Consider the following 26,038-nt stretch of genomic DNA (forward strand, 5'->3'; position numbering starts at 1 on the left):
AAAATATTATTATTATTAACCCTTTATTATTCTCACTAATAATTAAAACACCTTTTAATTATTAATCCTTTTTCTAAACTCTTTAGAAATAATTCTCTCACTTAATTTAATTTTCAAAAATTAAATTCTTAATTAATAATATTAAGAACCTTTTCTTAATTAATTTATAATCAATTAAATCTCATTTAATCAATTATTAAATTTGCCAATTAATTATTTATTTCATAAATAAATAATTATCAACCATTATTAATTAATTCCTCCACCATTAAATTATTCTCTTTTATGGTGTGACCCTGTAGGTTCAATATTAAGCTGGTAGTAGAAATAAATAATAATAAAACTATTTTATCATTATTTATATAAATTCTCTAATTCATTAAATATGATTAATTAATTAATCATATTTATTCTACATCGGGAGGGACACTTCTCAGCATATCGCGACTATCCGGATATTACGAATTCACTGCTTAGAATACCAAGAACCTATTCAGTGAGTAGTTATCGTACAAACAATTTTTTCTACCCTGCAATGTCAAGATTAAATACAAGGCATGGAAGTTGTGTCAAGCCTATCTTATTTAATCACTTGCTTTCCCATTCACTATGCTTAGTTCTATTTAATGTAAATTAGAAACTCCTTTCTAATTTCATTCACTCTGGCCAGAGATTCCTGAACTAGCATAAGTGGATCAGCATTGAACATTCTCTTCTTTCACTGGAAGGGGTAGATCCTTTATTGATCATACACTATCTTCGTGTACAAATTCCTATACCCAGTAGAGCCCTTATAATTGTCCCTTGAGACTAAGAACTAAACCAAAGCATAGTTCAGTGTACACAAGATGACTATGATGACCTCAAGTCTAAGGATACTTGTACAACTATCACTATGTGAACAACTGCTAACACGTGAGTGAACTCCATCAGTTGTTCAGCTGTGTGAGTCATGTTCATTGAACTTATTCTATAATAAGCACCTACATACTAGCTATAGTGTCAGCACACAAATGTCTATGAGAACAGACATCCTTCATAATAAAGCAAGCATAGTATGTACCGATCTTTGCGGATTATTAATTTCCAGTTAGTAATCCTACGACCAGGAACTATTTAAATTTAGAGTTATCATTTTTTAGGTCTCATTATTATGATCTCATCACAATCCATAAAAAGCTTTACTCAAAATTATGGTATATCTTATTTAAACATTTAAATAGATAGAGCCCGCAATAAAAATAAAACAAGTCTTTTATTAATATCAATGAAATCAAAACAGATTACATAAAAGTTATTCCTAAATCCTCATACATGATTGGACTTAGGACATATCTCTTTCAATCTCCCACTTGTACTAAAGCCAATCACTCTGGTATCTAATACCCATCTTGTCTTTATGACGATCAAAGTGACTCTGAGAAAGTGGCTTTGTGAGTGGATCTGCTACGTTGTTATGTGTGTCAACTCTCTCGACGTTGACATTTCCTCTTTCAACAATCTCCCTAATCAGATGAAAGCGCCGCAGGACATGTTTGGAATTTCTATGAGACCTAGGTTCCTTGGCTTGTGCTATTGTTGCGTTGTTATCACAATACAACACAATAGGCTCTTCAATGCTAGGAACAACTCCCAACTCAAAAACAAATTTCCTCATCCAAACGGCTTCTTTTGCAGCCTCACTTGCAGCTATATATTCTGCTTCCGTTGTGGAGTCAGCCGTTGTAGACTGTTTGGAACTCTTCCAACTAATCGCACCACCATTCAGAGTAAACACGTACCCTGACATGGATTTGCTATCACTTTCTGATTGAAAACTAGAGTCAGTATAACCCTATATTTTCAACTCAGATTCACCACCAAAAACAAGAAAAATGTCCTAAGTCCTTCGCAAGTACTTAAGGATGTTTTTCACTGCTTTACAGTGGTCTTCACCTGGATTGGACTGATATCTGCGCGTCACACTAATTGAATAAGCAATATCAGGCCTTGTACACAACATCGTGTACATGAAAGATCCTATTGTTGAAGCACAAGGAATCTTACTCATACGCTCTCTTTCCTCAGGTGTCTTAGGAGACATTTTTTCGGAAAGGGACACTCCATGGCTCATCGGTATGAGACCTCTTTTGGAGTTTTCCATGCTAAACCTTTTAAGCACTTTCTGGATGTATGTACCCTGGGTAAGACCTATCATTCTTCTAGATCTATCTCTATAGATCTTCATACCGAGAATGTAGGATGCTTCTCCCAAGTCCTTCATGGTGAAGTTCTTTGATAGCCATACTTTGACTGATTGTAGCATCGGTATATCATTTCCTATAAGAAGTATGTCATCCACATACAATACAAGAAATATTACCACGCTCCCACTAACCTTCTTGTAGACACATGGTTCATCTATGTTTTTGATAAAACCAAACTCTTTGATTGTCTCATCAAAACGGATATTCCATCTACGAGAAGCTTGCCTTAAAACATATATGGTTCGCAGCAGCTTACACACTAGGTGTTCATTTGCTTTGGAAAGAAAACCCTCTGGTTGTGTCATATACACTTCATCCTCAAGTTCCCCATTAAGGAAGGCCGTTTTCACGTCCATTTTCCAGATCTCATAGTCATAGTAGCAGAAATCGCAAGCAAAATCCGAATTGATTTTAACAGGGCTACAGGCGAAAAAGTTTCATCAAAGTCAATCCCTTGCCTTTGTTTGAATCCTTTTTCCACGAGCCTGGCCTTATAGGTCTCCACCTGGCCATCTGCTCCAATCTTTCTTTTGTATACCCACTTGCACCCAATAGGCTTAACACCATCAGGCGCCTCAACCAGAGTCCATACTTGGTTGGTATACATAGATTCCATTTCGGATTTCATGGCACTATGCCATTTCTCTGAGTCAACACTACTCATAGCCTCATTATAGGTCACAGGGTTGTCATCATCAATGATTGACAACTCATTGTCATTCTCAATGACAAGGCCATAATACCTCTCAGATTGGCGAGACACTCTCCGTGTCCTACGAATGGGCTGTTCCACAGAAGGTTGTTCAGTCTGAACAGGTGTTTCCACTTGATCCGTAGTAGTTTGTGCTTCTTGAACTTCATCAAGTTCAATTTTTCTCCCACTGTTTCCTTCAAGGATAAACTCCTTTTCCAAGAAGGTAGCATGTCTGGAGACAAACACCCGATGATCGGTGTAAAAGTAATACCCCAAAGTCTCTTTAGGATATCCCACAAAATTACATTTTACGGATCGAGATTCCAGCTTATCTGGGTTAACTTTCTTGACATAAGCTGGACATCCCCAAATCTTAACGTGTTTAAGACTCGGTTTCCTTTATTTCCATATCTCATATGGTGTTTGAGGAACAGATTTTGAAGGCACCTTATTCAGTAAATATGCTGAGGTTTCCAATGCATAACCCCATAGGAATACTGAAAGATTCACATAGCTCATCATGAACCGAACCATGTCTAACAAAGTTCGATTTCTCCTTTCAGATACCCCATTTAACTGTGGAGTATATGGAGGAGTCCACTGGGAGACTATACCATTTTCTTTGAGATAATCTAGAAACTCTTCATTCAAGTATTCACCACCTCGATCTGATCGAAGAGTTATAATACTGTGTTTGGTTTGTTTCTCCACTTCATGTTTATATTCTTTGAACTTTTCAAAGGCTTCAGACTTGTGTTTCATCAAATACACATATCCGAATCTAGATCTATCATCTATGAAAGTAATGAAGTACGAAAATCCACCCATGGCTTGCGTAGACATTGGTCCACATACATCTGTGTGTACCAATCCTAGCAAATCTGCATCCCTCTCTCCATGTCCACTAAATGGAGATTTGGTCATTTTACCCAATAGACAAGACTCACATGTAGGATATGATTCAAAATCAAAGGGGTCAAGTAACCCTTCCTTATGCAATGTCCGAAGTCTATTTTCACTAATATGACCTAGCCTACAGTGCCATAAATAGGTCAGATTTTCATCATCTCATTTTCTTTTATTAGTTTGTTAAATCTGAAGTAAATCATGCTCTACGTCACATACATACAGACCATTATTTAAAATGCCACGTCCAAAAAGAACATTATCTTTAAGGATAGAACATTCATTATTCTTAATAATAAATGAAAAACCATCCACATCCAACATAGGAATATAAATAATATTCCTCACAATAGAGGGAACATAATAACAATTATTCAAAATAATAGTCTTGCCCATAGGCATATATAAACTAAATGATCCTACAGATATGGCCGCAACCCTTGCTCCATTGCCCATACGTAGAATCACCTCATCTTTTTCAAGAGTCCTCCTTCCTTTAGTCCTTGTAACGAATTGCAAATATGAGAACCACAGGCGGTATCTAATACCCAAGTAGAAATTTGACCTAGTGACATATTAACTTCGATCATGAACATTCCTGAATCAGAAGTGGTAGTCTCACTACCCTTCTTCTTCAATTCTGCAAGGTAAACCTTACAGTTCCTCTTCCAGTGCCCCAACTTGTTACAGTGAAAATAAACAGCTAAATTAGGACCAGTTAACTTGTGAGCATCTAATATGCTCCGGAGTGATAGTGCAGAAGACATGATGAATATACTAAATCTGTAAATGATAAACACATAACAACACTTAGCAAATATTCAATTTCATTTCAAAATACTATATGAATCGGGTCTTTATTCATAAGTGTCCCCCACTAGTTTATCTAATTTTTTCAACCCCCTAAGTGAAAATTAAGCATTCATAATGCTAGTGGGAATAGGGATCCTACATTCCATCACACAACCTCGGCTGTGGCACGAAACATCATTTGATGTTCAATAGGCAGACAACTCTTGTCAATTACATCTTATGTTATTCCCTAATATAAGTTTAGCCTCTTGAATAATTGAGTCACGGCTATGGCACGACAAACTCAATACTCTAAGTCAAGTCTAACCCAACATTTCGTACAATTGAATCAGTCTCCAACGGCCCACGGCTGTAGCATGTACCGACCTTTAGATTCTAATTCAATGTACACATCTCTATGTAATAGACAAGTATTTCTTATTTCGAAATCAAAGCCCTCGGATGTAACACGAAACGACAATGATTTAAAAATAAGAACTACTTTCTACCATGTTGGAAGGCTATGTCCGACTCAAGCCCGTTGTGTCATTGGCCAATTACTACTTGATATTATTTAATTTTAGAGGGATTATATTACGTTATAATCATCATCATATTATAAAGAGATTCTTCCTTTTCAATTAAATATTTCAAATCAATAATCGATAATCAGATGATTCCCAGATCGGGTGGAACATTGTCAAGAGGCGTCACTTAATAACCCTTTCTTACAGATAGAAATCTGTTGTTGACAGAATCATCCTTTCTCTCAATATTGAAAATTCATATTCAATTACGTGTTTCATAAACACAAGAATCTCATGATCGTATTCATAATATTTATTGTTAAGGCAAGAAACGATTCATATTCTAGATTTTCTAGAGCACGCCTTATATTGATTTAAGGTCACCTAAATTTATCATCGCATGGTAAACATAGGCATATATCTCATATATAAAATTAAATAAACAAGTAAATGTAAAGTGCAATGAAGTAAATGTGTTTGGTTATGGCCCCATCCTATGTGATCTTTATCAAGCTCATGATAAAGATCAAGGTCAATCTAATATGGTGATGGAAATAAATACAACTACTTATTACATAAGTCTTCTTCTTTATTTAGACTTCTAGTATGCCTCATCTTCTTCTTTGTATCACCTCCATTGGATAGCCTTCTTGAGTCTTCAATTACATTACATGATTGAAAGTAAAACTAATCTAATGAACTTACAAGAATAACTCGAGTTACATTCGAGATTTATGATTACAAAGATTGACGACATGCAAGTCGTATTTAAAACCAAAACCAAAACCATTACACTAAGGTCGAAAGGCCATAACCATCCACCATGCTCATACAACACATAAAAGCATGTTAAAATACATAATCTGATCTTAACATATCATATTATCCATGATCTAATCATAAAAAAAATATGACAGAAATAAAAAAAACCAGAATCAAATCAGAAAAACAAGAATCACTGTTTATGGGCAGTAAACGACGTCAAACGCCTTACAGACGGGTCGTTGATAGCTTATGCTATCAGTTTTGTTCAGACGCTCGTTTACCTATGGAATAGGGTATTGGTTTGCGTAAATCGGACACCAGACCCAGATTTCAGCAAATCTGCAGCAGCCAATTCAGAATCCGTATCTAATATGATTCTCATAATTAGAACAAACATAAATCATGTATATATCACTATATATATAGATTACATAATCATCTTATGATTATACAACTCACATGAATATCATATATTCAAAACCATACATATATAAGCATATTATATCAACATCAAATCATGGCGAATCACGTACATGCTCATATATCGAAAACAGTTAAACACATAAACGAATTAAAAACTTTTCGCAAGTAGCTCTGATGCCATTGAAGGGTTTTTAGCACATAAACGCAGCGAAAACGTAAATTTAAATCTTAAAAAAACCGAAACCCTCCGCAGGATCCATGTGAAAAATAATATTTAATTCGTAGTTCAGTATATTTACCTTAAGAAGCTTTACGTTAATGGAAAGATGGAGGTCTTTAATGGCGATCCAAAAATGATGAACGAAGATCCTTAGCAGCTGCTCCTCAAGTGTGAAGCACTCCACCGGTATCCACCAAGAAAACGATGTAATGAAGGAGGAGGAGATGGAGAGAATTAGGGATTTGTAAATCTTTTTGGTTGAGGCAAAATAGGGTCTATAATAGTATATTTATAGGCAAAATTTTCAGCTGAAAATTTTCCCATAAAATATTATTATTATTAACCCTTTATTATTCCCACTAATAATTAAAACACCTTTTAATTATTAATCCTTTTTCTAAACTCTTTAGAAATAATTCTCTCACTTGATTTAATTTCCAAAATTAAATTCTTAATTAATAATATTAAGAACCTTTTCTTAATTAATTTATAATCAATTAAATCTTATTTAATCAATTATTAAATTTGCCAATTAATTATTTATTTCATAAATAAATAATTATCAGCCATTATTAATTAATTTCTCCACCATTAAGTCATTCTCTTTTATGGTGTGACCATGTAGGTTCAATATTAAGCCGGTAGTAGAAATAAATAATAATAAAACTATTTTATCATTATTTATATAAATTCTCTAATTCATTAAATATGATTAATTAATTAATCATATTTATTCTACATCGTGAGGGATACTTCTCAGCATATCGTGACTATCTGGATACGAATTCACTGCTTAGAATACCAAGAACCTATTCAGTGAGTAGTTATCGTACAATCAATTCCTTCTACCCTCCAATGTCACGATTAAATACAAGGCATGGAACTTGTGTCAAGACTATCTTATTTAATCACTTGCTTTCCCATTCACTATGCTTAGTTCTATTTAATGTAAATTAGAAACTCCTTTCTAATTTCATTCACTCTGGCCAGAGATTCCTGAACTAGCATAAGTGGATCAGCATTGAACATTCTCTTCCTTCACTAGAAGGGGTAGATCCTTTATTGGTCATACACTATCTTTGTATACAAATTCCTATACCCAGTAGAGCCCTTATAATTGTCCCTTGAGACTAAGAACTAAACCAAAGCATAGTTCAGTGTACACAAGATGACTATGATGACCTCAAGTCTAAGGATACTTGTACAACTATCACTATGTGAACAACTGCTGACACGTGAGTGAACTCCATCAGTTGTTCAGCTGTGTGAATCATGTTCAGTGAACTTATTCTATAATAAGCACCTACATACTAGCTATAGTGTCACCACACAAATGTCTATGAGAACAGACATCCTTCATAATGAAGCAAGCATATTATGTACCAATCTTTGCGGATTATTAATTACCAGTTAGTAATCCTACGACCAGGAACTATTTAAGTTTAGAGATATCATCTTTTAGGTCTCATTATTATGATCTCATCACAATCCATAAAAAGCTTTACTCTAAACTGTGGTATATCTTATTTAAACATTTAAATAGATAGAGCCTGCAATAAAAACAAAACTAGTCTTTTATTAATATCAATGAAATCAAAACAGATTACACAAAAGTTATTCCTAAATCCTCATACATGATTGGACTTAGGACATATCTCTTTCAGAGGCGATGCATGACATCCACCGATGTTTTGTTGGAGATTTGACACACCCTCTCGGTACTATTTTCCGAGACACTGGTGTCGAGGTTGATTGGCCACCTGATCGTCTACCAGAAGAGGGTAATTCTCCCGCTAACTAGGTATGCCTTATATCCTTATTATTACCTTTAATGAGGACATTGAAAATTTTAAGTTTGGGGGTGATAATGTAAGGATTAATGAAGTGTGTTGTTAGGGCTAAAGACGCACTAATAATTCACGCAAGTATACGCGATCGCAAATAATATAGAATTATTTCTACTTCGTTCCCACAGAGACTGGTTTAGGTTAACTTTGTGATATATGCACTTATGTAACAATGATATGGCTATTATTCAATGCTAAGATGAATAACAATTTGGGTTTTGATTATAACTATGATTAACTATTGGGAATTATACTAGAGAACATAAACTAAGAGATTAAAGGGAGTTGAATAATATATGATACAAACATAGGATTCTAACTTCATTAAATACTTCATTCAATAGCCTTATTGTTCTTAACCTTAGCATACAATGGTGATGACACTAATCAGATAACACGAAACTGCTAAACGCCAACTTTCGTTGCACGTATAACATACTACCAGACATCCACAAAAGAGATAGAAACTGAATAGACACCAATTATATTAAGACCCTATATGTCTATAGAATTTGACAACATAATGGTTTAATGCACAAGTCATCTATCATGATTACATAGGGCAAGCAAGATGGTTAAAATTACCTAAGAATCATGCAGAACAATAACACATGAACCTATGCTAGCATGGCAAGTTCTAATCCTTAAATTCACTGTTGCTTCATTAAAGATTAACACGCTATCTTATAAGTTCGCGACGCTCATAAGACGAATAAACACAACAAATACTAGGTTATCATATAATCACCACACACTAAGGTATCGAAACAAATTAACTAAATAAATCAATAATTAAATCCGCTAGAACCCCACGATAACGATTAGCCCATAATCGGACTCATCATCAACGTGGGTTCCGATGAAAGCAAGGTATAATAAATGTAGTCTTTATACTGAATAAATAATAAACCAAGTACAAAATAAGAGTATAGGTTCATGAATAATAAAACTATCATCCAAAGTTACAACTTAGAACAAAGAATCACAAGTATAAACTAGATCTTCTTCGCTTTCGTCGAATTGTGCTAAACGGTCTTCTTACGCCTTCTCCTTGAGCTATGGTACGTATCCTTATGAAAAATGACATTTATTAATGTATATATAGAAGCCCATGCATAGTAGAAGTCTCCCAATGAAAAGCCTACAAGAATCAGGATTCTAAAATCCCGACGCGGCGCGGGCGCACGCTTGATCAGCGCGGGCGCACGCTTGATCAGCACGGGCGCGCTGTGCCTCTGTTCTTCGGGCGCGGGCGCGCGCTATGGCCGCGCGGGAACCCGACCTTCTCGAAAAAACTCATATTTCTTCTTTTCTTGATGCAATGTGTTGGTCTTCACGAGCTTTAGTCCTTGGACACCATCTTAACACCATATTAGCATCAAATCAATGTTAATTCACCTAAATTCCGGATTAATGCCTGAAATGCAAAAACACTAGAAAACAATTAAAACACCAACAACTTGAGTATAAAAACACCAATTCAAGGCTTAATGGAGCGTTATAAAGTGTCATAAATACCATTCAACATATCCCCAAACTTGAATCGATGCTTGTCCTCAAGCATAAACAGACTCAAAGAACAAGAAATAAAAATGCATGAATGCAATTAAATGAATGCAATGATCCCCATAGAATAATTTAAATCAATCAACAAGCAACATCTCAACAAATGCAGTTATTCGCATAAATATCAATCAAACCCTACAAATGAACTCACAAACCAGAGACGTGTGTGTGTGCAAATGCTTACAGATATACTATCACAACTAGATCAATAATCATGATTCACTACTCATCAAAGCAATTGCAAGGTTATAAATAAAATAAAAGCTAGACTCAAAATAACTTATACCACTTCAATTCTTATATTGGAGTTTTATATGGATTCATACTTTTATTCACAACAAAACAACACAAGTATGCTCATTTGACCGTGCAATGAGTGAGGTCCACAAAAGACTTATATAATAGTACCCATGTAAAGAGCGTTAGGTTAGCGGATCCCAGACTATAAAAGCCTTAGGTCACTAGGCACAAAGTCCCCTAAGAACTTAATAACTCGAGTACTAAAGAGCCCACTCGTGATCAATTATACATAACACTTATTTTTTTCTATTTTTTTCTCTTTCTATTTTTTCTCTTTCTATTTTTTTCTTTTTTTTCTTTTTGCACAAATTTCTGAACGAGTGTGTTTCGCTCCATCTCGTTCAATCCTAGACTACTCATATAAATATGAGCCGGCTACTAGCCATTTGACACCTAGCCACAACAACTAGCAATGAAATCCAATTTTCTCTAATTTTTAAACATCCATGTTATTCTATCATTAAGAGAATATCCTAAATTTTAAATATAAATAAGTGATTCAATTTCGACAAACAAATAAACCATGGCCATAATCTATCACTCAAGCAACCTATAAGACTTAGTGAAATACAATTATTTCTAGCATGCAATCAATTCGATATGACTTAACATCACTAAATACGACATCACTACACTAGCATCAATATCACAAGTCAACCGGAAAAATCATCTAAGGGATCATGTTATTATGCAAATGCATGAACTAAATGAACAAACTATCATAAAAATAAAAAAAAAACTACTACATGGAAAAATGCAACTATATGCACTAAACTTCATGAATACGCAAACTATATGCGACTCACACAAAATATATTCCTTCAACTACTACCCCCAAACTTAAAATTTTCACTGTCCTCAGTGAAGGTAATAGTAGGGAATCAGGCATACCTACTCGGAATCAGGATCCTCACCCTCAACAGGTGGAGTGTCAGGCGTGTCTGGAGGGGGATACACGGAGTCCTTACCAAATACTGGCCACTGGATGTCAACCCCTATGGCTCTGAATGCATTCCCTAACGCCTCGGTGAGATTACGTGCAAACCAACTATGGATGTCATGCATCGCATCCATCCTTCTCGCTAGATGTGTATACTGCGCCATGCTCATACCAACTCCAACATCCGCTGCTGCTTCCTCCTGCTCCAGCTATGATGGCCCATCTTTTTCACCTAATTGAGATCTCCAAGAGGTTCTGCTCGTCTGAGCTTTCCCAGCAGCTGGCCTCCCACCAGGAAGATGGTCAAAAGAATACCAAGTCCTCTCAAATCAGGCTTTCCTCCATCCCACTCTTGCATCATCAACAAAGTGGTGCTGTCAATCAGAGCATTCGGAATCTGGAGCTGCTCAAGTGCTAGCCAATGAACACTAACTGCCACACACAGCTTCGTCACAATGGACACATAGGGTATAGAACCTGTAGTACTCCCTCACAAAAACCGCAGAATCCCTTGGTGAATAACCATCATAAGGTCCACATAATCACCCTGAAGAATACCCCACAACAGCCGTGCACACTCCACAGTCACATCATGTACATGAGAAGATGGCATGATGTTAGCACATATAAACGAATTCCATGCACGGGCAAACCTGTTCATGCTCAATAAGGGAACGTGAAAAAATCAGTTGTACCCCTCTTGAACTTCCGGTGAGTATCAAGCACACACAGAGTAGCAACTATCAAATCCAAATCAAACTCCTCCGGAGTCTTCTCGTTCCAGATGTCCTGCTCGGCCCTCCTCTCGGGTTGATCAATCACCCTCCTTATTGCCGCAGCACTGTACTCCGCCGTCATCCCTCTAACCACAGTGAAACCATTCTTCTCTGCCTCAGCATTAACATAAAACTCACGAACCACACTCATTGGCACAACAACGGGTGCCTCGCAAAAAGCAACCCAGCCCATCTCCAAGATCATCTCCAACAACCTACCATCCTTCCCTGATGGCAAAAAACCACGCTCCTTGTCTATAGGCTTTAAGAGAAGCCTCGTAAACTCCGCTTCAGCCTCGGGAGTTGAAAAACTTAGCATCACACCACCTGCACTCGAAGAATCAGTGGTGTTGTTGCTTACTTGAGTTCGCTGTCTCTTGGGTGCCATTGGGATTCAATAAGAGAGAATAAGAGATAAGTGTTTGAGAGAGAATTGTGTTTGAGAATTTGAGAAGTGGTGGAGAAGTTTGTGAATAAGTGTATGTATATATAGGAGGTGAGGAGAGAATTAGATATGGAATAGAAGTGGGAATTGATTATGGGAATAGTGGGAATAATGGGTTTGATTTGGAGAGGGAAATTTGGGATGTGGAAGAGTAAATTTCGGGTAGAAATTGATTTTTAGAAGAAGTCCCCGATTTTCTCTTTTTTTCCCAGCTTTATAATTTTTTTTCTGGAATCAGGGGGCGGCGCGGTCGCGCGCTACCTCAGCGCGGCCGCGCCGTGCTTCTGTCTTTTCAGCACGGCCGCCCCTCTTCTTCAGCACGGGCGCGCCGTGATACTGTAGTCGGCCCTGAAAATTTTTATTTTTTTGATTTTTTTATGCTTTTCTCCTTTCTTTCTTCTTTTTCTATCTACTAATGTACAACAAACTTGGGTTGCCTCCCAAGAAGCGCTTTCTTTACGTCGTTAGCTTGATGTAGAAATATGAGATCAAATAGACAACAAAACGGCACTAACCACCTCGCGGTTTACCATGTCACCATAGTAATGCTTCAACCTCTGACCATTTACCTTGAATACTTGGCTCGGATCATTCTCAAAAATCCCCACCGCTCCATGTGGAAACACAATTTTGACAACAAACGGCCCTGACCACCTTGACTTTAACTTTACAGGAAAAAGACGGAGACGAGAGTTGAACAAAAGAACTTGTTACCCCAACACAAATAATTTGAGCACTTGACCCCTATTGTGCCACCTCTTGACTTTCTCCTTATACATTTTGTTGTTTTCATATGCTTGATGTTGAAACTCGTCGAGTTCATTCAATTAAAGCATCATCTTCTTTCCAGCTGCATCCAAATCAAGATTCAACTTCTTCAAAGCCCAATACGCTTTATGCTCTAGCTCCACCGGTAAATGAAAACCCTTACCATAAACCAACTGATACGGTGACATCCCTAGCAGAGTCTTGTACGCTGTTCGATACTCCCAAACAGCTTCATCAAGCTTCAAAGACCAATCTTTTCTCGATGGACACACAATTTTCTCTAAAATGCGCTTGATCTCTCTATTAGATACCTCAGCTTGACCATTTGTCTGAGGATGATAAGTCGTAGCAATGCGATGATTCATATTATACCTTTGCATCATTGCAGTGAACTTGTGATTGCAGAAATGCGACCTCTCATCACTGATTATGACTCTTGGAGTGCCAAATCTTGTGAATATCTGCTTGTGAAGAAAATTAAGCACTACCTTCGTATCGTTCGTTGGCAACGCCTTAACTTCAACCCATTTTGAGACATAATCAACCGCCAATAAGATATACTAAATTTTACAAGATGAGACAAATGGCCCCATGAAGTCAATCCCCCAAACATCGAAGACTTCAACCTCAGGAAGCACATTAAGAGGCATCTCATCATTCTTGGACATATTACCCACACGTTGACATCGATCATATTTCAAATCAAACTGATGAGCATCTTTAAACAACATCAGCCAAAAGAAACCTACTTGAAGAATACGAGATGCTGTCTTTTATCCACCATAATGTCCTCCATAAGCCGTTGAGTGGCAATCTTGCAAGATCCCCCCATTTTGCTATAAGGAATACATCTCCTGATGATTTGGTTAGCTGCTTGTCGAAAAAGAAACTTCTTCCTTTGAGAGAAAGTCAATATATGGAGGCATAACGTTACTCACAAGGTAGTTCACAATGTCAGCGAACCACAGTTCTTCTGCTTGCACTCCAAATAATTGCTCATCGGGAAAAGATTCGTTAATCAAATACTTATCTTGTGAAGTAGCAATTGGATCCTCTACACGCGAGAGATGATCCGCGACTTGATTTCTAGTCCCTTTTCCGTCCTTGATCTCTAATTCAAACTCCTGAAGTAAAAGAACCCATCGAATCAATCTAGGCTTCGAGTCCTTCTTCAAGATGAAATATCAAATGGCAGCGTGATCAGTGAAAACTGTCACCTTCGTCCCAAGTAAATAAGATTGAAATTTCTCAAAACCATAGACAATAGCCAAAAGTTCTTTCTCAATAGTGGTGTAGTTCAGTTGAGCACCATTATGAGTCTTACTAGCATAGTAGACTACATGAAATATGTTGTTCTTTCTTTGCCCAAGAACTGCTCCAACTGCAAAGTCACTTGCATCACACATCATTTCAAACAGTTCAGATCAATCAGGTGCAGTTATGACAGGTGCCGTAATCAAACTCTTCTTCACTGTCTCAAAAGCAGCAAGGAACTCATTATTAAACTTGAAAGGAACATCTTTCTCTATCAAATTGCACAACGGCTTCGAAATCTTAGAGAAGTCCTTGATGAAACGCTTATAGAAACCCGCATGACCAAGAAAACTGCGAATTCCCTTAACAGAAATTGGTGAAGGAAGATTTTCAATAACCCCCACCTTGGCTTTGTCCACTTCAAGACCCTTATTAGAAACTTAGTGACTAAGAATGATGCCTTGGCGCACCATAAAATGACATTTCTCCCAATTGAGAACCAAATTTGTCTCAACGCACCTTTTCAGCACTAACCTAAGATTGTGCAAGCATTCATTATAAGAAGGTCCAAAGACCGAGTAATCATCCATGAACACTTCTACATTATTTCCAATCATATCAGAGAAGATAGCCATCATGCATCTCTGAAAAGTGGATGGTGCTCCACTTAGCCCAAAAGAAACTCTCTGGAATGCAAAAGTACCAAAAGGACATGTGAATGTAGTATTCTCTTGATCTTCTGGAATAATACAAATATGATTATATCCTGAATAGCTATCCAGAAGACAGTAGTCATGCCCAGCCAATCTATCAAGCATTTGATCAATGAAAGGAAGAGGAAAGTGATCCTTCCTTGTAGCCTAGTTCAGCTTCCTATAATCCATGTAATCTCTCCACCTCGTGACTGTTCGTGTAGGAATAAGCTCATTCTTCTCATTTGCTACCACAGTGATACCACATTTCTTTAGCACACACTGAACTGGGCTCACCCATGAACTGTCAGAAATAGGATAGATAATCCCTGCATCTAGACACTTGAGGATTTCCTTCTTCACAACCTCTTTCATGATCGGATTTATCCTTCTCTGTTTTTCAACAGTAGGCTTGCTTCCTTCCTCTAGCATAATTTTGTGCATGCAATAAGAAACGATGATTCCCTTGATATCTGCTTTAGTCCAACCAATTGCTGATTTGAATTCTCTAAGAATTCTCAAAAGTTTCTCCTCTTCGCTACCTGAAAGGTCAGATGCAATAATAACAGGCAAAGTAGATGCATCACCTAAGAACGCATACCTTAAATTTTTAGGTAACGGCTTAAGCTCAAGAGTAGGAGCTTCCTCAATAGATGGCTTGAGGCGCTTTGGAGAACTTTTCAGCTCCTCCAACCCAAGAGATTCAAAAGGTATAGCCATTTTTCGCTTCCAGGGAGAGGCATTCAAATATTGCAAGTGCTCATCACCTTCATCATCTTCACTATCGGAATTCCCCAACAATACCTTTTCTAAGGCATCGGATCTTAGAAATCGATCAAGTTCAGAATTAACCACAAAATCGACTATCTCCACCTTAAAACACTCCTCATTTCCCATAGGGAATTCATGGCATTGAACACATTAAAAGTTACATCCTGATCCATCACTCGCATGGTGAGCTCACCTTTTTGCACATCTATCAAGGTTCAGCCAGTAGCCAAGAAAGGTCTTCCCAAGATTATGGGAATCTTCTTATCCTCCTCGAAATCAAGAATTACAAAATCAGCAGGGAAAATGAGTTTATCCACCTTGACTAAGACATCCTCCATAATACTTCACGGATATGTAATAGAACGGTCGGCCAACTGTAAAGTCATATAAGTAGGCTTTGGATCAGGTAAGTCCAACTTATTGAATATTGACAAGGGCATCAGATTGATGCTAGCTCCCAAATCACATAAACACCTGTCAAATGACACTTTTCCTATTGTGCAAGGAATAGTGAAGCTTCCATGATCTTTAAGCTTCAGAGGCAATTTCTGTTGCAGCACAACACTGCATTCCTCCATGAGAGCAACGATCTCTAAGTCATTAAGCTTCACATTCCTAGTGAGAATACCTTCATAAACTTCACGTAACTAGGCATTTATTCAAGAGCTTCCGCGAAAGGTATGTTGATGTGAAGTTTCTTGAACACATCCAGAAACTTCGCAAACTGCTTATCCAGTTTTTTCTTCTGCAGCCTCTTAGGAAAGGGAGGTGGAGGATAGATTTGTTTCTCCCCTGTATTACCCTCAGCAGGAGTGTGCTCAACAGTAGTCTTCCTTGTTTCCACTTCTGCTTTCTTCTGCACTTCTTCTTCTTTAGCCTCAACTTCAGATTTTGGAGTCTTAGCTTTTTCAGGATTTACAACCTTACCAGACCTCAATGTAATTGCATTAACATGCTCCTTGGCTTCCTTCTTTTCTGGCACTTCAGTATCGCTCGGAAGTGTGCCAGGTTGACGATTCAGTAATGCATTAGCAATTTGCCCAATCTGATTCTCCAAGGTCTTGATAGAAATAACTTGGCTCTTGTACATAAGCCTCAACTCCTCCAATTCAGATTTTTCATTACCTTGCGATAACTGCTAAATTTGAAGTTCTTTCCTAGGGCCATATTGCGATTGTTGAAAACCAGGAGGGTTATACTGCTTTGCTGTGTAAGGCTGATAAGATTGTTGCACTGCATTCTGATTGTTGCTCCAGTGGAAGTTAGAATAATTATGGTTATTGGGATGATAAGTGGATGGAGCTTGCTACTGTGATCTCTGAAAGTTGCTCACAAATTGAGCTGATTCGTTAGAAATAGCACACTGCTCAGTTTCATGTGTCCCAGCACAAAGCTCACAAACACTAGTGATTTGATTAACTCCATAATTAGCCAAAGAGTCCACTTTCATCGTTAAAGCTTGAAGTTGAGCAGCTATAGAAGTGGCTGTATCCACTTCCAGAATTCCTGCTACCTTGCCTTGCAACATTCTTTGCGTAGGATTCTGGTATTGATTAGCTGTCATTAGCTCAATCAACTCATAAGCTTCATTATAGCTTTTGGCCCATAAGGCTCCACCAGTCGCTGTATCGAGCATAGGTCTAGATTGTGCGTCTAAATCATTGTATAAACAGTTTATAATCATCCAATTAGGCATGCCATGGTGTGGACATTTCCTTAGCATCTCCTTGTATCGATCCCAAGCCTCACACAGAGATTCTCCAGTTTGCTGCGCAAACTGAGTAAGAGCATTCCTGATTGCAACAGTCTTTACCATAGGAAAGAATTTAGTGAGAAACTTTTGAGCAAGATCTTCCCATTTGGTAATAGACCCTGGTGGTAGAGAATGTGACTAGCACTTCGCTTTATCCCTCAGAAAGAATGGGAAGTGTCGCAGCTTGTAGCATCTTCAGTCACATCATTGAACTTGAAAGTGTCGCAGATCTCGATGAAATTCCTGATGTGCATGTTGGGGTCTTCTATAGGAGAACCCCCAAACTAAACTGAGTTATGTATCATCTGAATCGTGCTCGACTTGATCTCAAAAGTGTTATCCAAGATGGCTGGTCTGATGATGTTTGACTGAATATCATTGATCTTAGGCTGAGAATAGTTCATCAAAGCCTTAGGAATTTCTTCTTGATCTCCCATCTCTATTAAAGCTGGTTCTTCGACTTTCTCTTCTTCTTCTACTTTCTCTTCGTCCTCAAAAACTTCCCTTCGCTCCACTACAACTTCCTCCTCGGCTTTATCTAGATTTCTCTTACGAGGCCGCGAACGCGTATGCATCCACGCTCGCTAGAGTACCTGAAATATGACAAGGAAAAGAGTAGGTAAGTAACAATGTCTGAGTCAATGAACTCTAACGATCACTGATGACAAACATATAAACTAAAAGTTAAAACCGAGTCCCCGGTAGCGGCGCCAAAAACTTGTTAGGGCTAAACACGCACTAATAATTCACGCAAATATACGCGATCGCAAGTAATATAGAATTATTTCTAGTTCGTTCCCACAGAGACTGGTTTAGGTTAACTTTGTGATTTATACACTTATGCAACAATGATATGGCTATTATTCAATGTTAAGATGAATAATTGTAATATCTGGGATATATCGTGTAATTATTTTTTCTAATAAATGAATATTCTGTATGTTCAGTGTTTAATTTTGTGAATTAATTGTTAAGTGGTATATGTGTTTGGATGTTTAAAAATAATATAAATTGAGTATTTTAATTTTTATATGTCCAAAATAAAATATACATAATTGTCATATCTTCCTGTTTATTTTTATGTTGATTTATGACTTTATAAGAAATTTATGGATTTAATAGATTCTTTTTCCGAGTATTTATAAATTATTTTATAAAATCGAGAACCAGCCAACTTCACCCGTTTTTACATTTTTATAAACCGAAACTCTTCCGAGAACTCCTTTCTAACCCAATTGCAATATTCCGAGCATTTTCCATGTTTTGACTTTTTCGATCTGGCATACGGTTTGTCCTGTGCGGGTCCCGGCGCAATATTTTCGATACAAAATTTGTTTCGGTAAATCAATAAAACTTGTATTTTCGATAAACGGGATCTTTTTATTAAACTATTATAATTATCACCTCGTAATACGTGTAACCAGGCGCTGAGATCAAGACCGCAGTACAAATTGTACATATTTGGATAATTATCCCAACACCGGTACCGTTTTGGATCTGTTTTTATAAATAAATGTACTATTTTATATCTGGAATGATCCAACAGGATACTACTTTTCCGTAAATATAAATAGCCCTTACCTTAATTATTGCCATACCAAAAATCATTTGCAAACCAGTAAAATCTTTATAAAACAGGGAAAATACTATATTTATATTTCGTTCTTCGTAATCAAACTCAAATTCGGAGGCGTTATCGATATCGGATTTTGGCGTGCATATACTCAAAACGAAGCTATTGATTTGTACTTTCAGAATCATCCATCAGAATCACTGCATAATCAAAGGTTAATTTCTTATAAACTGATTTATATTCAAATTTTTAAGAATTAAAATTAGGATTTTGAGTTCGAGCAACTGTTTGTATGATTTGATGATTGCATGTTGTAGATCTTCTTTTCCTGATGATTTTGGTATGTCATATGATCAATTTGGAGTCCAATAACATGTTTAAATTAGGGTTTGATTCTCTGATAGAAGAAATTAGGGTTTATATTCGTTTGAATGTTCTTAATTGAATTTAGGTGTTTCTTGTTTAGGGGTTATCTGCTAAAATTGTTAGTGTGATTAAATAGATCGTTTAATAACGAATTTAATGGTGTATTTGGAATCAACGAACGATTCTTGGAGGATGCTCATCGGAAAATTGAAGCCATGACGGCTACAGGTTTTCTCGTTGGTTTTCCGACCGTTTTGTTAATCGTTAGGACGACTTGATTGCATAAATGAGTTTCTGGAGAGGTGTAGATGATCTCCTGTGAAATTGATCGAGTTCTGAGCTCGATTAAAGCTTTCCGGCGAGATTGCGTGGCGGCGGGTCGCCGTTAATGGCTTCCCGGCCGTCCACCGGCGAGGTTGAAGGGGGATGATGGCAAAATTGCTGTCTAGTCCCCCTAGTTTTCAAGAACTTACATTTTAGCCCCTATTCTTTAAAAAGTTTTTAAAAACAAGATTTCTATTTACAAAACTTTCAAAATTAGGATTTCTGTTTTAAATACTTTCAAAAATAGGATTTCTTTTTATAAAATAATTTCAAAAATAGTTTTAATTATTTTAAAATTCCAAAAATCATTATTTTTAATTCCAAAATTCATTTTTAATTTGAAAATAAATCTAAATTATCTAATTAATTAATTTTATTTAATAATTAATTGATTAATTTATCAATAAATTTAAATATTAATTAGTTTAATTATTTATTAATTAAATTTAATTAATTATTTAATTTAATTTAATTATTTTAATTATTTTAAAATGATCTAAAAATCTTAAAAAATAGTTTTGAGTTTTAAAATGCTATTTTAAATTATTTTCAAGGCTAGATAATTATTATAAAATTATGTTAGAGTCAGATTTGAGTAATAAGACTCTGTTTATTACCCAAAATTGATCCAACGACCCGTTTTGACTTCGAAAAATGTTTTAAAAATCATATTAAATACCTGAAAGAGTGTTTATGACCCGATACCTCTTTATAAATGGAATTTCATTAGTTGTTTGACGTGCTATGTGTTATACGTGACTTGTTTGTTGGACTATTGATATGTATGTTAGGTGTTTATTTATTTTTAGCATAACTTTCAATCCCTTAACCGGATTTGGGTAAAACGAAGGGTAGATAGAAGTATATACCGAATAGAATCATATGAGTTGAGTATTGATAGATACTTATGATATGTGAGCAGAAGAAGCAAGGCGTAGGAAAGGGAAACAAGTAATCGAGAAGTTAGAGATTGTGATTGGAAATTTGTGAAGTATAGCAAGCTAGTACCAGGAAAGTGTTTTGAACTTTCTTGTAATAACTCGAATTTTTTAGACTTTGTAAAAGCATTTAATGAATAGTAAACACGTAAAGAATGTATGTGAGAGGATTTATACCGCGAACCGTTTACGAGAAATTATTATGAAAACGATTAAGCGACCGAGCAAACGCGTAAACGAATAAATAAACGTATCGAACCAAACTAACTAAACTAGCTAACCATGGTTAGAAACTAACCATGGCTAGGTTACCAAATAGTAACCTAAACTAGGAAGCATGATAACCTAAGGCTAGGAATAGTAAAGCTAAAACCTAAGACTAAATAGATTAGCTTGTAACCTAGGAAGCTAGCAAGATATGTCTTAAGATATGCCAACATTATCTATTCGTAGGATATATACTAGAATATATACAAGTCATATAATACAATATTCCAAGAGAAGCATTCAAGAAGCAACAAACTCTCTCTCTCTCTCACACAAAACACCATGCTGATTTTCAAGAACACCATGGAGAGAAAAATTCATATCTCATGTTCTACTCATTCAAATATCACCAAATTTTTACCAACCCTCTCTCATATCATGGGTAAGTCACGCACCAAATTTCATGCCCGTCCATGAAGTGCTTTATTTTATAAAAATGTTTGAAGTTGAGGGTGAATAGTAACCCCGAAAATCACTAACTTGTTTTCTTGATTTTTCATGAAAGTTTAAGGCTCCTAAAGCTAGTCCAAGGTTTCATCAAGGATCTTAGGACTTTATCAAGTATTAAAAATCTTCAAGGAAGGTATAAACATTCATCCAAACTTGTTTAAGTTTTAAGTTTCAAGAAAAGTAAGGATCGTGGATATAATATGGTTTTGATGATTAATTTCATATTATCTTGATGTTCAGTTAATTAGTTTTAAAGTTGATGATTGTTGCCTCAAGAACATGATGTTCTTGAGAGGAGTTAGTGTTGAGATGATGATTTGATGGTTGTTGATGGTGGTACAATGATTTAAGACGTAAACGAAACTCGGATGGTAATCATAACCTCGTTAAAATGAACAAAACTCAACTTAAGTTTCTGCAGATGTTCCCGAATTTATAAACTGTATTTTCCTAAAAAATGATATTGATCATCATAGAAAATTTTATGAGGATCGTTTAGGTTCTTGAATTGCTTGATTCCGATTTACGGATCAAACGTAATGACCGTTTTAGTAAAAGGGATTTACGAGACAAAACTGCTACAAATTATGAACTTTGTAAATATAAATGATCGACTTAAAAATATTTAAAAATCATGAAATTTTTACAGAGAGTAAGAAATAGAGTTTCTTAGCTTCCATCAAAATTTTAAGTAAAAATGTTGATAGTTCAATTTTATAAAATTGTCAGAGCCGAGGTCGCGCGGAGTACGAATGTCAAAAATAATTTCCTGTTACGAAATTGCCACTTCGCGGGGTGAATTTTAAAAAATGATGTGTTTTAAATTTTGTCTAGATCGCGCACGCAAAAATGGTGCGTCAATTGAGTTAACGGTTTGAGAGATATCAACGTTTTAGTGAAAGCGGTTTGAATAGTAAAACTCCGTAGTTGACCGAACTTTTGAAATGCGTTTCACCTAATTAAATTCAGTTTATCAAAATGAAACTTTTAGGTTAAATATTAAAAGCACTCAAGAAGCTCCTCGAGGTGGTTTCGTAATAAAATATTAATTTTATGATTTACTAAAATGATAGAGTGCGAGTCACGTAATAGTAATATTCGGTAAAATCAATTCTAGAAGACCACTTTGACCGTTCGTTTTGATCAAGGAGTGATACTTATTTCGAGTCGATCGAATAATGAAAGTTATGAAGTATTGAACTTATTAGAAATATAAGTTGGTGATGTGAGTAGGAATACTGATTTAGATTATGATGTTTGTTGATTTGAAAACCCGGAACGAGAGGAAGTCGGGAAACGTGACTTGGATTCCAGGCAAGTTTTCAAACCCTACATTTTTGAAACTGTTGTGTTGTGTTTGTTTTCAAATAATGTCGATATATACATGATACTATATTTACGATGATGTACGAATTATGTTATATAATGTTATACGATGATGCTATATTTGCAAAACATTAAATACGTCAAACTTTTATTAAAAATAATTTCCAAAGATCGTATTCCCTCAACTAAACTTTATCATACGATTAATAAATATTTATTAACTATTCATTTATTATGGGAGAAGTATTCTCCAGTGAGTATTTATTTCAGACTCGATTAAATATTAAGGTTTACTAAATTACTTAAACATAAATAAGTTGGGGAATATTATTTCGATATTCTTTTAAAGTGTAACTATTCGAGGTTTAATTATTTATAGATTAATATTTAATTATTTATAATTTATTAAATGATTTATTAATGATTAAAAATCATAAAAATCGATTTAAAATACTTTCTAATTTTCGGAAAATCATTCAAATAATTTCAGATCGTCGAAGAATATTATCTCAACTTATTTTAAATATTTTGAATATAGTTTTAAAAGAAACTTCCCCTTATTTAATTATCTGTTGACTACGGTCAACTCACATCCTTAGTACTTCCTCCGAAAAATTCGGAAGTACGTATACCTATACATATATACACTAATAAAATAAGTTGTTTCTATCAAAAAACAAAACGCTTAGGGGAACTTCGATGTGGTTCGAGTTCTCGAGATATGATAGAATTCTTTTAAAGGACAAGAAAGGGGTAGAATCTAGTACTATGTGTGCTAGATGGACTACCAAAGGTAGCGCAGGCGAAGGTACTCTGTGTACTCAGGAACTTGTGAAGTATGTGTATACCCAAAATGGGACACGTAGCCTGAATACGGCCAGGGTGATAACCGGGAGACGAAGGTGTCATCCTTCTACTAGTAGAAAAGGTTACTATTTTCCCATAGTACGACTGATCATTGTATGCGGAAACTCCAATTAACGTCCTATTCTTCCAACTGGAATTGTGATGCAATACCGTACCCAAGCTTAGGTGATGGGTTTACCATTAAGGTATTCGCAGGATAATAAATCCACCAAAGAATTGTGTTGAAAAGAAGGTGTGTATCACCAAGGAAAATTATTTTTGAATAAAACATATTTATCATATGTGACGTTTTACTTGAGTTTATCATACACTCATTTCATACTATACATTATTATGCTGGGCATTATAGCTCACTCTTGCTTTCTTTTAAATGACACAACACAACAGATAACCAGTATGCCGGTGTGGGACTTAGTCGCTTGCAGTCATGGGGAGAATCACTGGCTGCTTTGTCTCAAGTGGGCCAGAGTATCAGATATGTATAAGATATCAGTCGTAATTATTGTTACTTCATGTAGAAGTTATGAATAATTGTTTGAAATCCTGTAAAGTACATTTGAGTTTTAATAATAGATGATACTTGTTGTACGTTGTTTCTAAGGCTATAACTTGTGAGTGTGTGAGATTGGGGGTCTGTGATATGGAATTATTGGATTACTGAGTTAATGCAGGTTACACATGATTGAAGGATTGCGTGACGACCCAGATTCCTGACCCCGAATTATACATAATATATGAACCTGTATATAAGATACTATTTGCAATGACCCTGCTTTACACAACCACGGATCGCAACAGGTTAAAGTAGGAAAACAAGCCACAACCTTAACTTTTATTACAACGTACCAAATCCCAACTATTTTAACTTACAATCGATAATAAAATTATTCTTACTATCTTACTATCTTTCTACCGAATGAAGCTCCTGCTAGCTCGATCCAACTCAACTGGAACCTTAGCCCGCACTCTGGACTGAGGAACTTCACTATCATCAATATCTTTTTCAACTGTAAAATATATAAAAAGATTCGCAGGAGTGAGCTAACTAGCTCAGCAAGTCATAATTACGATTACTGGGGCTAGATAATGATTAAATGAGATAATTCAAAGGAATCAAGTTTCTTTCCAACTAATCATTAGAATTGGATATTCATTTTTAAGTTTTAAAAACCAAGGTTAGGCTGCTGATCAGTCACGCACTAACCACGAGCAAAGCACACAGCTCTGCTCTACGAACTGGATCCAAGGCACACATTGGTCTAATTCGACCACGAATCTGGTCTGACCACGAATCTGGTTCACAAAGAGAAAACTATCCAATTCTAAAACAATTTAGTATAATAAACAATGTAATTCAATAAGCAAGATCATAATCAACAGAGATAGAGCATTGGTATAAAAGCGTAATGTAATTCTTGAGTATCACAAGTGTATATCAGGGTATGTATAAGAAACGGTTTCCAGTTTGTAAAGGATCAGGTATTAGACCAGTGATGATTTCTCAAGGTATAGTTCTTTGATGTTATAAAGAATGGTTGGAGTATAAAAGTTTCTGTGTTTTCAAACAATTTTGTTCCAGTGTTTGGTAGTTATACATTTGGGGAGTGGTATCATATTTGTGTGATTTGGTATCCGAGGATCAACAAAGGATGGTTTACAAAGAACAAGGCTTACGGCTCAAGATCAAGAAAATTAGGGTTCAAGGGTAAATAGTTTAAAGCACTTGCAACATATTCAAGAGTTATTTTGAATAAGAGCGACATGTTATGAAATAGTTCGAAAATAATTGCGATATATCTTGAAGAAAAGTTCGGAAGTACTTGCCTTACAGGGCTTTACAACTATTATTGATCAAATCTGAGCCGATTCTGCCGCTCAGGCTCTAACGTCCAATCACAGATCACATTGGATTCGACTTTGATACTCAAGTTTCTCTGTTGAAACTCTACTGAGCTCGTCGACTGGCTACTAGGTCATCTTTAGTCCATCGTTCACTTTCGGTTTCCCGACTAGAACCTACAGGGTCGAAATACCTTACGTTAGACATCTAGGTATGCTTGACATATCCTCGATACCAATTTTACCCAACGATATTCAAACCCGACTCGTAATTATTTATATCATAATAACACATGCAACAAGTAGGGTTCACAATCTCGAAAATCGATTTGGTGTTCGTTTTCGGAAAAATACATATACTCTTTATTTTACGAAATCAGGGTTATCGATTGGCAAAATATTT

General features: G+C 36.0%; 1 non-coding gene across 1 annotated transcript; it reads left to right on the top strand.

The window, feature by feature from the left end:
- The first annotated feature begins 17,626 nt into the window (after nucleotides 1-17,626).
- Nucleotides 17,627-17,733, top strand: LOC141687841 (small nucleolar RNA R71). Its single transcript, XR_012561321.1, has one exon. It is a non-coding gene; the product is annotated as a small nucleolar RNA R71 (small nucleolar RNA).
- Nucleotides 17,734-26,038: the final 8,305 nt, after the last annotated feature.

The sequence above is a fragment of the Apium graveolens genome, chromosome 9, assembly GCF_009905375.1.
Source record: "Apium graveolens cultivar Ventura chromosome 9, ASM990537v1, whole genome shotgun sequence".
In the NCBI taxonomy this organism is placed as follows: Eukaryota; Viridiplantae; Streptophyta; class Magnoliopsida; order Apiales; family Apiaceae; genus Apium; species Apium graveolens.